Raw genomic sequence first — 13,597 nt, 5'->3', positions numbered from 1 at the left:
TGGGTACATAAATATTGGCGGATCCGGCTCCTCCCATCGATGACGGGACGTACTTCCTTCGGGAAGGGTTGTACCTTGGCCGGTGATGGCCCTTAGGACTCAACCACAGTTCCCGTCAATGTTGCTGTTGCGGCGGTCCGGTCATTCAATATTCTTTATTCGTGTGCTTTCGAGCGGGTCGGAGAGTGATATGACTTACACCCCCCCCCCCGAGATTAATCGTCAAAGATCGCACGGTAATAGGCTCTTTTGCGATCATTCTTCGCCTGTGACACGTGCTTCACAATAATTTAGTACATTTATTCGAGAGTATACGATAAAATTTCAGGGTGACCCTTCTCACTGGTTTATAGTTTGATTTACCATCTTCAGCACTTTTTCCACCTTGATCTCTCTACCATTCTAATTTAGATATGAATTTTCCATTTCGTCGAAGGAGGACATAAGATCATTTAATGAAAACTCTTTCATTATATCCTTCGCCTTTCTTTTTACTGCATCTCAAATCCCAGGGTATAAAAAGAATCTGACACAAGAAATAAAAAGAAATCCCATGGAGTGAGATCAGGCGAATAAGTTTAGCATTCTATGAAAAGAGATCTCATATTTCTCGAAAATGTGTATAAAAACAAAGGACTATGCATTGACATTTGATTGAGATATATATTGAGATAATGAAGAAGCTATGGTTAAATAATCTACTTATTGATAAATTTGTTATTTTTATTTATATTGTGAACGCAGTTCACACACGGCCTTTTGAAACTTTGTGGATTTTGCTCTGAAACGAAGACTGTAGAGTAAACTTTTACTTTCTTTTTAGCGATTTAGATAGCGATATTCAATAGTAACAGAAAGGTTTCAGATTTTATTACAGTAGTGTAAAAAAAAGGGACGTTGCTCACCAAAATGATGGCAATTCCTAGCAAGTGCTTCAATTGTTTTCAGCAGTTGTCATCATAATTAAAAGACAGTGGGTAATATATATATATATATATATATATATATATATATACCCTTGCCCTTAAAGATCTTAACAAATCTTTGAGGGCAAGTTTAGACCTCGTGTGGAAAATTAATGAATACATTGAGTGGGATTAATGAATACATTTCCTATGCATTTTCCTATAATAAAGACTTTTTTCAAAAAGTACAACGCTAAACTATAAAAGTTTAATTTCTGTCCATACAGGTAAAAAGATTCCCGAAAAATCAAATTTCATAATCCATTGCTTTTTTACTCACTTCCTGGTATATCATAATTCTACAATAAAACAGTTGTATGTTCTGGATGATAATATCCTTCATGATATTTATTTTATTACTAATCGAATTTGGCGACCAGTTGGTACGCTGAGAATATTGATTTTATTTAATTTAATTAAATCGTTTAGATAAAATTTCATATCCGTGATATCTTGTAAAATTATCAAACATTAAAGCCTAATTATTTTAATTGACTTACATACGTTCTATTCATTATGTACATGAACTTTTCTAATGGAGACCATTTCCGTGACATCATGGCGCTATTATATTTAGTTCTACTGTCTTCTAATTTTAGCAGTACTGTCACTTTCCCTCCTTTTATTCTTCCTGTGAATAGCATAAATGTAAACGAAGTCTTTTTTTAGCCTCTTGTAAGCAGCATAAATGTTAAACGAAGTCTTTTTTAACTTTCAACAACAAAAGGAAACCAAACGATTAAATATTTGATAAAACAATGAAAACGATTTCAGTTTTATTTACAATAGTGAAAGCATCATTGTTAAATATAGTTTAAAATATGTTTAAAAGTTAAATAAATCTAGACTAAAAACTCTTACCGCCATTATATTAGTATCATTGAAAAGATAATTTTTTGGACTTTAAAACGGTACGAAAATAATTTTTGTGTGGTGATATTTTTAAAAGTTATCGCGGAAAAAAACCCATCCGAATTTAATTTAGTTTTTAAATCAAAATTCTAAATTAAATTTTAAAAAATCTATGAGAGGCGCACATCCCGACCCTCCAAAGTATATTTGAGCCATATTTAGTAGCTTATGTTGAAACAGTCTGATTCGTAATGCGCTAACATGCAAACACTCACACACAGAGGCATTCATCTTTAATGAGAATAAATTATAGCAAAGTTAAAGAATAAATTAAAGCAAAGTTAAAGAATAAATTAAAGCAAAGTTAAAGAATAAATTAAAGCAAAGTTTCATAAAAAGTATAACGATTATTTTAAAATATATTAAAATTAAAATGTAGAAAACAATTATCAATGAAATGAAAACATAAAAACGCGCTTTTATTCGTACACTAAAAGGAAAATAAAGACCAAAAATATGTGTTTGGAGATGTATTTTTTAGTTTATTATTGGAGTTTATATATATGTGTGTATATATTATCGGAATTTATATGTATATGCAATGATATTTTAAAATCTAATTTAAACTTAATTAATTTCTTAATTTTTAGCTCAATTGAGCACATATTAACTTCATTCTAAAATATCTCTTATTTCTTGATTCCATTCCATTTTTTCTATTTAATTCATTCAACAGAAACTTTGTAAAATTGCTTTCGTCAGCAGTTTCCACGCTCCGAGTGAAGGGATAAAAAATGGCAAGCCTATCACATTCTTTTAAAAGATCCCTATAATTTCCTTACCTAAATTCGACAAGTGTAGGAAATCCCTATCAGAATCTCATTGTATATAAGCACTGGGAACACACACACACTCACACACACACACAAATATATATAATGGATTGTTTTATTTCAGATTTTGTAGTGAACAGAATCTTCTGCACAATCTATTTATTAAAACTTCGTTTTTTCTCTAACAGGATAAGTTATTTTAAACTCTCCCTGTACTTAAGCATTCTTTAAATAAGTTAAAATATATTGGAAATATGATTAAAATTCCCTTCTACACTTAGGATATTTCTATCAGTTTCGCTTTTTTACGATTTTTGTTTTCACGAATAGATTTTTCTGATTTAAAAAAAATTAAAGAAATTTCAGAACATTAATAAGGATGTTAGTTTTAAATTTCATGTTGTTAATAAAATATTAAACCAAAACCAATCATTCGAAAAAATTTTAAGAAGCGTTACCTACAATAACATGTGTGGAACCCCTTTATTTACTTTCATACAGGCATTAAATAAGGCAAATAAATGTCATACAGGCAAATAAATGTCAACACACTACTTTTTGCAATTATTTGCATCCATAACATCAAATCGATGCACTTACCGCCTACTATCGAAGCTCCTCAACGCCTTTTTTACCGAACAAAGAAAAACAATGATCGTTTCATTAAAAAAAAAGTTTCGCTTCCTTCCTGGATGATTCACTTAGGTGCTCGGGAGAAAGCTGATCAAACGGCACCTCCGGAACCAATATTCCTAACGGCGGGGTTCGATTGCCCTTTTCAATTAGCGCCCATTTCCGTGTGGGACGCCCCTTCTTTGCACAGGGCGCCCCAATCGATGAAGTGACAGCCCGATTGTTTTCTTAGCTTTATTCGGATCCGAGATGAAGCCATTAAACTCCGAGGCTTTGTTTCCTCCTTTCTCGCCTTGCTTAATGAAACGCGTCAAACTTCTGTTGGAGTGAAGTCGTATTTTCTGGGAGTCAGTTCCAAATTTCACTTTTACTGATAGAACGGTTTTGGCTAAACTTTAAAGAAAAATTCTAAAGCTTCTGTTTATTTGAAATAATAATAACAGCCAGAATATTCTTCCTTTGGTTCCTTATTCTTAAACAGGTAATTTTGTATTTAATTTTGTCTAAATTCAACTAAAACTCAAAATTCATCACATGAGATGATCTTTTTGTGATCTACCTTACAGATTATGTTTATGAGCCTCATTTCTGAGGGAAGGGGGAAATTATCTTTTTTTTTTTTTTTTTTTTTTTTGAACTCGGCACAGAAAATTTACCGACTTTGTCCCAAAATATTGTTCAAAAAAGATCCGTGAAATAGGTAATGAAGATTATGAGGCTTCTACAAGAATAAAAGCAGAATATCATTAGCGACTAAGAATAAAAGTGGTCTTGATTAAAGATTCAAATATTTATTGTGAACTTTTCCACTACATGTTGTGTGCTAATTCCCCTTGTGCTAATTTAAAACTTTTTTTCCTCATTTATATCCTACAGTTTTCTTTATGCCGAGAGAATATTCCCTTGAGGGGGGGGCAGGCTCAAAAATGAGAATGAGGAGCTTCCAGTATTGTGGTTGGTTCTCGCCACCGGGGTAGGTATAGAAATGAAGTGGGGTTCGCTATCTTCTGCCGATGACGTCTCCTACGGGAACATCCTTTCACTGGTGTGGTGTGGAAGTTTGGAGAGGGGGTTCCAGCTCAGGTGTCGTCCTCGTCATCTGACAGCAGTTCAAAATTGCAAGGTCCGTCCCTAATGTTGCTTTAAAAGGGGACGTTAATATAGCTAAACTAGATTAAACTAAATTAAGCCTCTTACGGGAAGGATTATATCGCGACCGATGATAGCCATGGTAAAATTAATTATAGTTTCTATCGTTGTTGTCGCATTCAGATTTATCCGAATACCTTATGGCAGGGCGGTAAGGCCTAGTAAGGGCCTTCAGATGATACAATTTTTGAGGCCTCCCTTTCTTTTCCTAAACTTCAAAAATCAGATTTTTACCGACTGTTATTCAATCTTTATTTTAGCAATTTTAAATTATAAATATTGTTGCAAAGTGAAATAAAAAAAAAATCTAATTATGGATTTTCCTCATGTGAATTGATTTCCGTAATAAAAAGAAATGTTTGAACTCGTTTGAAAATTTTTAATTGGAAACAAATTTTAAACAACTTGCAAAAAAGTACGAATTGCTAAGCATTATTCAAATATTCTAGTCCAAAGTTTTCTAGGGTTATCAATTAAAAAATAATAATTAGACACACTTGTTAGCAAATATAATTTTTTTTAAAGTTTGATTTTAGTTTCAATAAGTTGGATTATATAGCCCTTTCAATGAAAATGGAAGATCAAAATAAAGTTACTTTGAAAATATCGCGAAAAATGTCTCCTAGATCTAGAATCCTAGATAGTTGCTTCCTAGAGCATCTGTTCTTGAAAGCAACATTTTTGCAAAAAAAAAAAAAAAGCTTGTGTAAATCTGCCCATGGTTATATTTAATCAGTGGAAAAGAAAAAAAAATCAAAAGCATGATATTTAAAAGCATTTTTAATTTTTAATTTAATTTAATTTATTTATTAGTAAATTCAACTTCCCGTCAATTTGGTGATTCTTAAATTCGGTGATGATATTATTTCTAAAATTAGCTATTCAAAATTTACAATTGAAGATATCGTACGTTCACAAGAAATGAGTTGATATATATATTCATTAGATTATATAGTTTAAAAAAATCATTTATTTCTAAGCACGTTCGAAATTTTTAAGCATTTAATTAAAAACCCTTCAAACTAATCAACATTATTAAACTAACGTGAAACACTTTTTATATTGAGTTTCTGCTCTTTCGTGGTATTTATTTTAAGAAAGCTGATTTATTAAAAATTCATATATCATTTCCTTGTCGCCTATTTGAATTCGAAACATACAGCAAAATAAGCATATTTAACTGTCGATCTAACAAAAATAGTTGATGTAACTATTATTATAACTATTAATAACCTAATTAAGATAGAGTTCATTCTAATTAAAAAATATAATTAAATTAATTCAATATTTAAAATTAAGTGAAAGAACAAACTCTTTCATATAGAAATAAGAAAAGAAATAAAGTTCAGATTTAAAAAATAATAGTTGAATTTTGAAATCTGCTCCACCCAATTTTAAAGGAAGGATGTTGGGGTTTGGAAATCATGTTTATCTTAAATTAAAATGCATATAGATAAGTAGGCTTTTTTGTTGTAGATGAATACTTAAAAAAAAAAAAACTTTTGCAAAATTAATAAGATCTGAGTTTTATTTTTTAGATTAGCTTTATAATTAAAAATGGGTTTAATAATTGCTTAAGTATGTGTCGCTTTAATAAAATCGAAATTATCCAGGAAGAAATCAGACCAGATGTGAAATGTCCGATTTTAGATACACCACCAGAAATATAAACCCATTTACAGTAACTAGAAACCACAAAAAATGAAAGCGTGTTATCTGCAATTTATGATTAATGTTTAGAATTAACGTACTTATTTCTTTAGCATTCAGGGGACAGGTATCCTTAGAAACGGATCTACTGAAAAAAAAATTATTTTTTCTAATGTACGTGTCTTCTGTAAAACTCTTGCATTGTTATTTAGAGTATGTCGATTACATTATCAAACAGGCAGAATAGACAATGCCTAGAACTCCCACAAATTTAAATGGCTCTAAGAAATTGAAATTTATTTTGAGGTATTTTCAGGTATCTTGATTTTATATTTTAAGTTTTGTTTGCAGGAGTCATGTATTCTAACTTATTTAAATTGAAATTAAATATCGTTTAAGTTTAAAAACAACATTATTATGATTTATTTTATATTAGACAATGTGGCCAGCTTTTTTTTCTATTTTTAAATTGTTTGAACGACACATAAATCGACAGGACAGACAACTTTGAATTAAAAAATTTCTATCGTGTTAAAAAAAAAAGTTTTGTGTTTTTTTAAAAATATTTTATTTTAAATTAATGTTTTATAGACGAGATACAACAACCAACTCTCAAGAAGGTAAACAACAATCAAATGTTTCGTTTGTTAACACAATAAATTTACTTAAAAACTGCTAAATAAATATTAATAAAAAATTTTCTTTTTAAATCTGGCTTTGAAAATCGAGAGGGGAAAGGCAGATCTCGAAACTTGCGTAGTCTAAGGACCTATAGAGCTCAATCCTGCCTGGATTTATACTTATTACACTATTCTTTTCATTTCTGGATTTCAGATTTTTCTCAAGGTCATTATCAAGGTCATATCAGCATTTTGATAATATGTGTCGTACGATCAGGATTATTAAGAGTGACATTAAGATAAACTCAAAAAATGTATGATACACTATACATTTGTTATAGTTGCAAAAAATTTACAAGATAGTCTGCAGTTGTTGTTGTTTTTTTAATTGATGCGCGACTCCATATCATCTAAATTTGAGAAATATAATAAATAGTAATGTTTTTCAATCTAAATGAGTCCAGTGTATTTCAATTTCCTGCTCATTGAACTTTGCTGGAGAGAAAAGAGTCTGTTTCGCTGTCTGTTTCTGTAACTGACATTTCATTATAAAATGATATTCCTTTAAGCAGAATACGAGCAACTGACCAAAGGCACAAAGTCAAAATTTGTAAATATCTTGATGCCTTATATATTGGATTTCTTGAATACATTTCTCACTCATGATTATTTACTGCCCTCTAAAAAAATCATCATGTAGCTTACTCTGAATAATCATGAAGTAAAAATTTGATTCATAAAAAATTTGTTAAAAAATGTCTTTAAAAAACAATGTAATGAAAAGCTAATGTAGATCCGCCATTTAGAATAAGAAAACTTCTCAATGGATGGGCATTGTTCCCCTATCTATGACACCATTTTTAATTTCTCTTATATTTAGTATAGAGAAAGTATAGTAAATGTAAAAAATTCGAAATCCAGATTTTGGCGAATCTTTACGTTTTAGATCACCCTGTGTTCGAAAAACGCATTTTTAGAAAATGTCCTCATGTCTGTCTACCTGTCTTTGACAATGATGACTCAAAAACTCTTCGAGCTAGACGGTTGAAATTTGGTGTACAGTCTATACACCAAATTTTCAGATTACTATCAAATTTCGAATAAAATCTGTTATAGAGGAAGTCTGTCTATCCGGCTGTTCGAATATAAGTTTTCACTATAACTACAAAACGAAGAGAGCCAGATATATAAAATTCGGTACACAGATTTAATATCTATAGTGCATACACTTGTCAAATTTTGAACCAAATCCAGTTAGTCTTGTATGTCGATCTATACTGCCAGAAACATGTAAATACGATAACTCAATAACGCCATAATTTAAATGTAACGCATTTTGTCAAATTTGATATAGAATTTTGTGACTACAAGTGCAGTTTTTGTGATAAATTTTTGTTTCAATGATTGAGAAAAGCGTGTCTAAAACATAAATTCGATTTTCGGATACCATTAATGACATGCCAAAGATTAATCAACAAAAAAAAATCGCAACACTATAGATTTAGTAGAAATGCGAAATTCAAGCCAAAATACTATTTCGTAACTATTGTACGCCAATGCTATGCAATGCATTCTCTGGCATGACAAATTATTAGAGATTATACAAGAAAGCTTTGAGGAGACCAAACCTCCTTGCTGGTTTAAAATTACATTAATCATTTGATTTATTTTCCGAAATCGTGATATAGACTGTTAATTACCCAAGTTGCATAACCTACCTGTTTCTTTTCCAAAACCCCACGGAGAAGAATTCAATAACCTTAATCAATTATTAATTAATAAAAGGCATTCTTAAAAAGATCCCTCCTTAATCCCCGGTGGGAGACACATTCTTAATAACTTCTGAAGACACTAATCAATAATCAAGAACCAGAATTCCGCCGGAGACCATCTCCCGGAATACATATTTCTCGAAAAAGATCTCAAAAATGGGAAATAATAATAATAATAATAAAAAGGAGCGGGGATGGGGCGGCCTAAAAGGCTTCTCCGTCTCTTTCCTCGAAGAGAGCGAGACTGAGGAGACTTTTTCCGAGACTTGTTGGAGAGATAATTACTGAAGACGGGCCCAGTCATTTCGCTTCGCCAGATTTTAATTAAGGATCGTAATGAAATACAGGATTGAATCTGTCAGCGATCTTAATGCTCCAATGGCCTCTCATGTCATCATCTTGGCGATTGGAGGATTGCAGAGAGGGAGAGAGGGGGGGGGGATCACAAGTTATCTGCCTTCGCTACGCCCCCCCCCCCCCCCCTCCCACTCTCTCTCTCAGCTCATCATCTTTTCCCGGCTCTTCGCTGTCTTGTTCCTTCTTCTTCAATTTTTATTAGTATTATTATTATGATTCTTTTTAATCTAATTACGTTTCTCGTTGTCGACTTGGGGGGAAGTTTTCATTCCGCATTCCGGGGTAGATTTTCCCGGGTGAGATTTGCTGTGTGTGTGTGTAGGGGAGTGGGTTTTATGGGGTGATGTGTAAGATACTGTGAGAAGTAATTTTTTTTAAGGTGAAAATTGAGATTTATTTTTACTTCCTTACTTTTTCAGAAGTGGTCGTTTACCGCTCTTAATTGGAGCCATCGATTATTATTATTATTTTTTTTTGACTTTTAAGAAATTTATCAATATTTGACTCGCAATAAGTAATACAATATTGGAAAGGGAAAAAAACATTTGGGTAATTGTCCCTTTTTTTCATGTCCCATAATCTAAATGTTATGCCAAAACTCTTTCTCTGTGTATGAAGTGGTACAACTGTCGTACCAACAAACTAATAACTCAATAGACTTTCCTGCTCCAATGAAATCCATCCGTGTGAACTTTAATTACCCTGTGGATTGTTTTAACTACGTGCAATACAACTGACGTACCAGAAAATTCTTTTCTTTAGCTGGCGTAATCTTATAGGCTTTCTTGTCCCAGAAAATATTATCTGTGTGAAACTCTACTTATAATGAGAAAATTATATGTTTATAATTCCCTGTGCCGGCGTCCTGGCATAGGGGTAATGCTTCTTCTCCGTGATCTGGGCGTCCTGGGTTCGAGTCCCGGTTCGGGCATGGTTGTTCTTCACCTGTTCTATCTGTGAGATGCGTGAATGTGCCCCCCTGTAAAAAGGGGTTGTGCAAGCGAATGTGATGCGTGAGTAGCTAAGACGTACTCTTGGCCCTAGTTGGCGCTACTAAAACAAGAGACGCTCCCACGGCTTAAAATCGCTGACTTCGTCAACGAGCTTGTCCATGGCAAGTGCCATTACAAACAACAACAATAATTCCCTATTGTTCTCATTATAACAATTTGTTAGGTTTGTTACAAATGGGAAAGTGCTTCGAGTATTTTGTTTTTAGATGGGTTTTGTTAACAGAAGTAAGATCTGACTGTTAGAGCTGATAAATAAATTTGTGAAATATGAATATTAAAATATTGTGAAAGTCTTTATATAAGGTTCAGTAAAAAAATGCTTGCAAATAAATCTAAAAGGAAATTTATGCCCAAATGCCTACAAACTTCAATATGGTTAATAAGTAGTTAAATGATGTATAAGTAGTTAAATGATGATCAATGATCAATAAGTAGTTAAATGATGATGTAAAAAAATTGCGCAAAAGTAAAATAGGTTGAAAAAGTTCATATTAAAAAGAAAAAAAGTGTAAATATATAAGCAAGTTAAAAGATGAATATTAGGAATTAATGAAACAACTCTAGAAGTGTGACAAGAATCTACAAATAGTAAGATGCTATTTGAATAGAAAGAAAAAATAGATTCTGTTTGAATGATTCTTACAATGAATAATGAGTGGAAATAAAATAGAAAATTAAACAGGACCATCTAATTTAGTTAAATTAATGCATTTTTTAACCCTTTCTAAGGCCGTGGGAAGTATGCTTCACACCAAATTTATCAATCTTTGAATAAAATTATGTAGGTTGGCATAAGTTCTGACAAATTTTTTTAGAAAGACAGAAACTTAGATGCTTCAGTTCTTTATCTCACACAAAATGATGTGTCTTGGTTTGTCACTTAATTATTAATTAACCAAATTAATTAATGAATCAAATTAAATTTATCTAATAAGCTAAACGAATCCCTTTTCTTATTCTAATTTTAAGCCTAAAAATATTTCAACATAATATGACTAGAAAAAAATGACCCTTTAAAGGGTTAAGATACCCAGCGGCTATTGCTGGATAAACTTTGTAATTCTGAACTATGATTAGATGGTGAGGACGGAACATGAGTCGGTACTGCCCTCTTCAAACTACCGCAACACGAATGGATTTACTCATTTTCTGACATGACTGTTTTTTGGTCAAATCAGATTTCGAGCTGGCAACCCTTTGACTCTGATGCTGAAACTGTACATCCAGATCATTGAGGCTCTTATCAGATTGGCTAGCTAATAATAATAAAGCTTTTGAATTAAAGCCTTTAAAAATTAAAATTAACCCTATAAAAATTTAAAAAATTAATATTAAATCTTTAAAAATTTAAAGTTTCAGCCTCTAATCGAATATCCTGTCGTGAAAATGTTTTAGGTTTGATTTGTCTATCTTTATATTAAACCAGCGCAACTTTTTTTCAACAAACTTTCAAACCAGCGCAAGTTTTTTTCCTTTAACTCAGAAGTAAGATTTTCATTTCCAATTTTGTTTCATGATTTGCATTAAACTGATTCGATTGAATTCGTATTTTTCAGTCGTATCAAAGATGATTTTTCATATTGATCATTTAGCGATCTAAAAAATCGATAATCAAAGTCAAAGGTGAATATTTAGAGAAATCTCTAAAATCGCTTAAATTCCCTCAATTTCCTTCTAAACAAAGTATATTATCCGTTTTGTATGAGAATCTGCAGTAAATCAATCTTAGTCTCTTATAAAACCTTTAATTTGTTCCGTTTTATATCAGAACTCTTTTTTTGGTAAATTTCGACATTTATTTAAAAAATTAACTAAAATTAAATACAACTAATATCTCAGATGAATGAACTTATCGTCAAAGCCACTAGTGTTATATAAAGCAAAATAACATTTATTTTTACATTCTCAAGTATACAAAGAGAGTTAATAGTTATCTTAATATCAAAATTTTCAATCCGAGATTTTGAAGAATTTTCATATTTCATATCTCCCGAAGTCCGAAAAACATAGTTTGGAATCATGTCTGTCTGTCTACCTGTTGCTCTGTCTGCTTGTCTTTGGACACGATAACTGAAAAACGCTTAGAGATTGACGGATGGAATTCAGCATGTTATTATTACACCAAATTTGCAGATTTCTATCAAATTTTGAACGAAATCCATTCGTAGGAAATCTGAGGATCTATTCAAACATACCAATCACGATCATTACAAAGCTTAAAGAGCTAGATGCGTAAATTTTGGAACATAGTTGTAACATCTGTATCAAATTTTGAACCAAATCCATTAAAGGACCGGTCGTTAATCAGCCTGTACTTTTGAGTACATGCAAATGCTCTTCCAGGGAAAAAATGCAGTGATTTACTTAAATAGATGAAATTTGGTACGCAGTTTTAGTATCTAAGATTTTGAATTCTTACGACGACGTGATGATTATTTTGGCGGAGCACCTGAACTCGATGGTCCTTAATCTCCGAACCTTATAGTTGATTTAACCTTGTTTAAGGAAAAAATGGTCTAAACCTAAATATTTTGGTAGCTGTTGAATTGAGTTCTTATCAAATTTTGAATTAAATCCATCCTAGGCTTGATAACGTATTGGTTAATAAATTCGCATGAATACATACGTGATAACCCAAAAAGCTCAAATAAATGCCATTTGGAATTAATTTAAACGTATAAATGCTATTTAGAATTAAATGTATTAAACTTCCTGTTTAAATAAATGCTATTTAGAATTAAATGTATTCCTGTTTAAATAAATGCCATTTAGAATTAAATGTATTAAACTTCCTGTTTAAATAAATGCTATTTAGAATTAAATGTATTAAACTTCCTGTTTAAATAAATGCTATTTAGAATTAAATGTATTCCTGTTTAAATAAATGCCATTTAGAATTAAAGGTATTGATGATGCTGATGTCGTGCCCGCGTTACCACGGAAAGGGGTTGCAGTAGCTTCTGAGGGTAAAGACCCCTGAGCACCCGAGGGCAGAAGTCTGACTTCTAGCTCATGAAACTAACACACATTCGCTTGCACAAGCCATTTTTACAGGGGGGCACATTCACACACCTCACAGATAGAACACAGATGAAGAACAACCATGCCCGAACCGGGAGTCGAACCCGGGACGCCTAGATCACTCGGAAGACACGCTACCCCTATGCCAGGACGCCAGCATTAAATGTATTAAACTTCCTATTTAAATAAATTCCATTTAGAATTCAGATATATTAAACTTACACCTTAAATAAATAGCATTTGGTATGTAATCTTATTGCTAAAATTAAAGTTTTATAACAAATTTTGTTTTCAGCCTATTAAAAAAAAAGATGTGTAAAATGTGTATTCAGTTTTCTTTACTATGGAGCGCGAAATTCTAGTGTTCAAGGATCTGAAAATACAATTTTGAACACTTGGATTGCTCAAGGCTCAAAGTTGTTCTTAACTTCCGGAATATAATATTGGGAGAAGGGAGAGATAACACCTTTATTAGAGAGGAAGGCCGCTGTAGCCAATTTTTACAAAGAATTTGGAAGAAGGATTCATCTTTTTGTTTATAAATTTGGAGATTTCGGTGCAAAGTAGGATGAGCTATTTTTTTAGCAATGGTATTCAATCTATAATTTTCTGTTTGTGAGATAACGAACTCTCATTTGAAATAAAAATATTCAGATATCAAAATAAATCGAATTTGGGGAAAAATAGAAAGAGTAATTAAAATTCTTTTTTTTCCCTTCAAAAACAGTCTTT

Source organism: Argiope bruennichi, chromosome 5, assembly GCF_947563725.1.
Source record: "Argiope bruennichi chromosome 5, qqArgBrue1.1, whole genome shotgun sequence".
NCBI classification, from domain to species: Eukaryota; Metazoa; Arthropoda; class Arachnida; order Araneae; family Araneidae; genus Argiope; species Argiope bruennichi.
Note: the sequence above shows the minus strand (reverse complement) of the source record.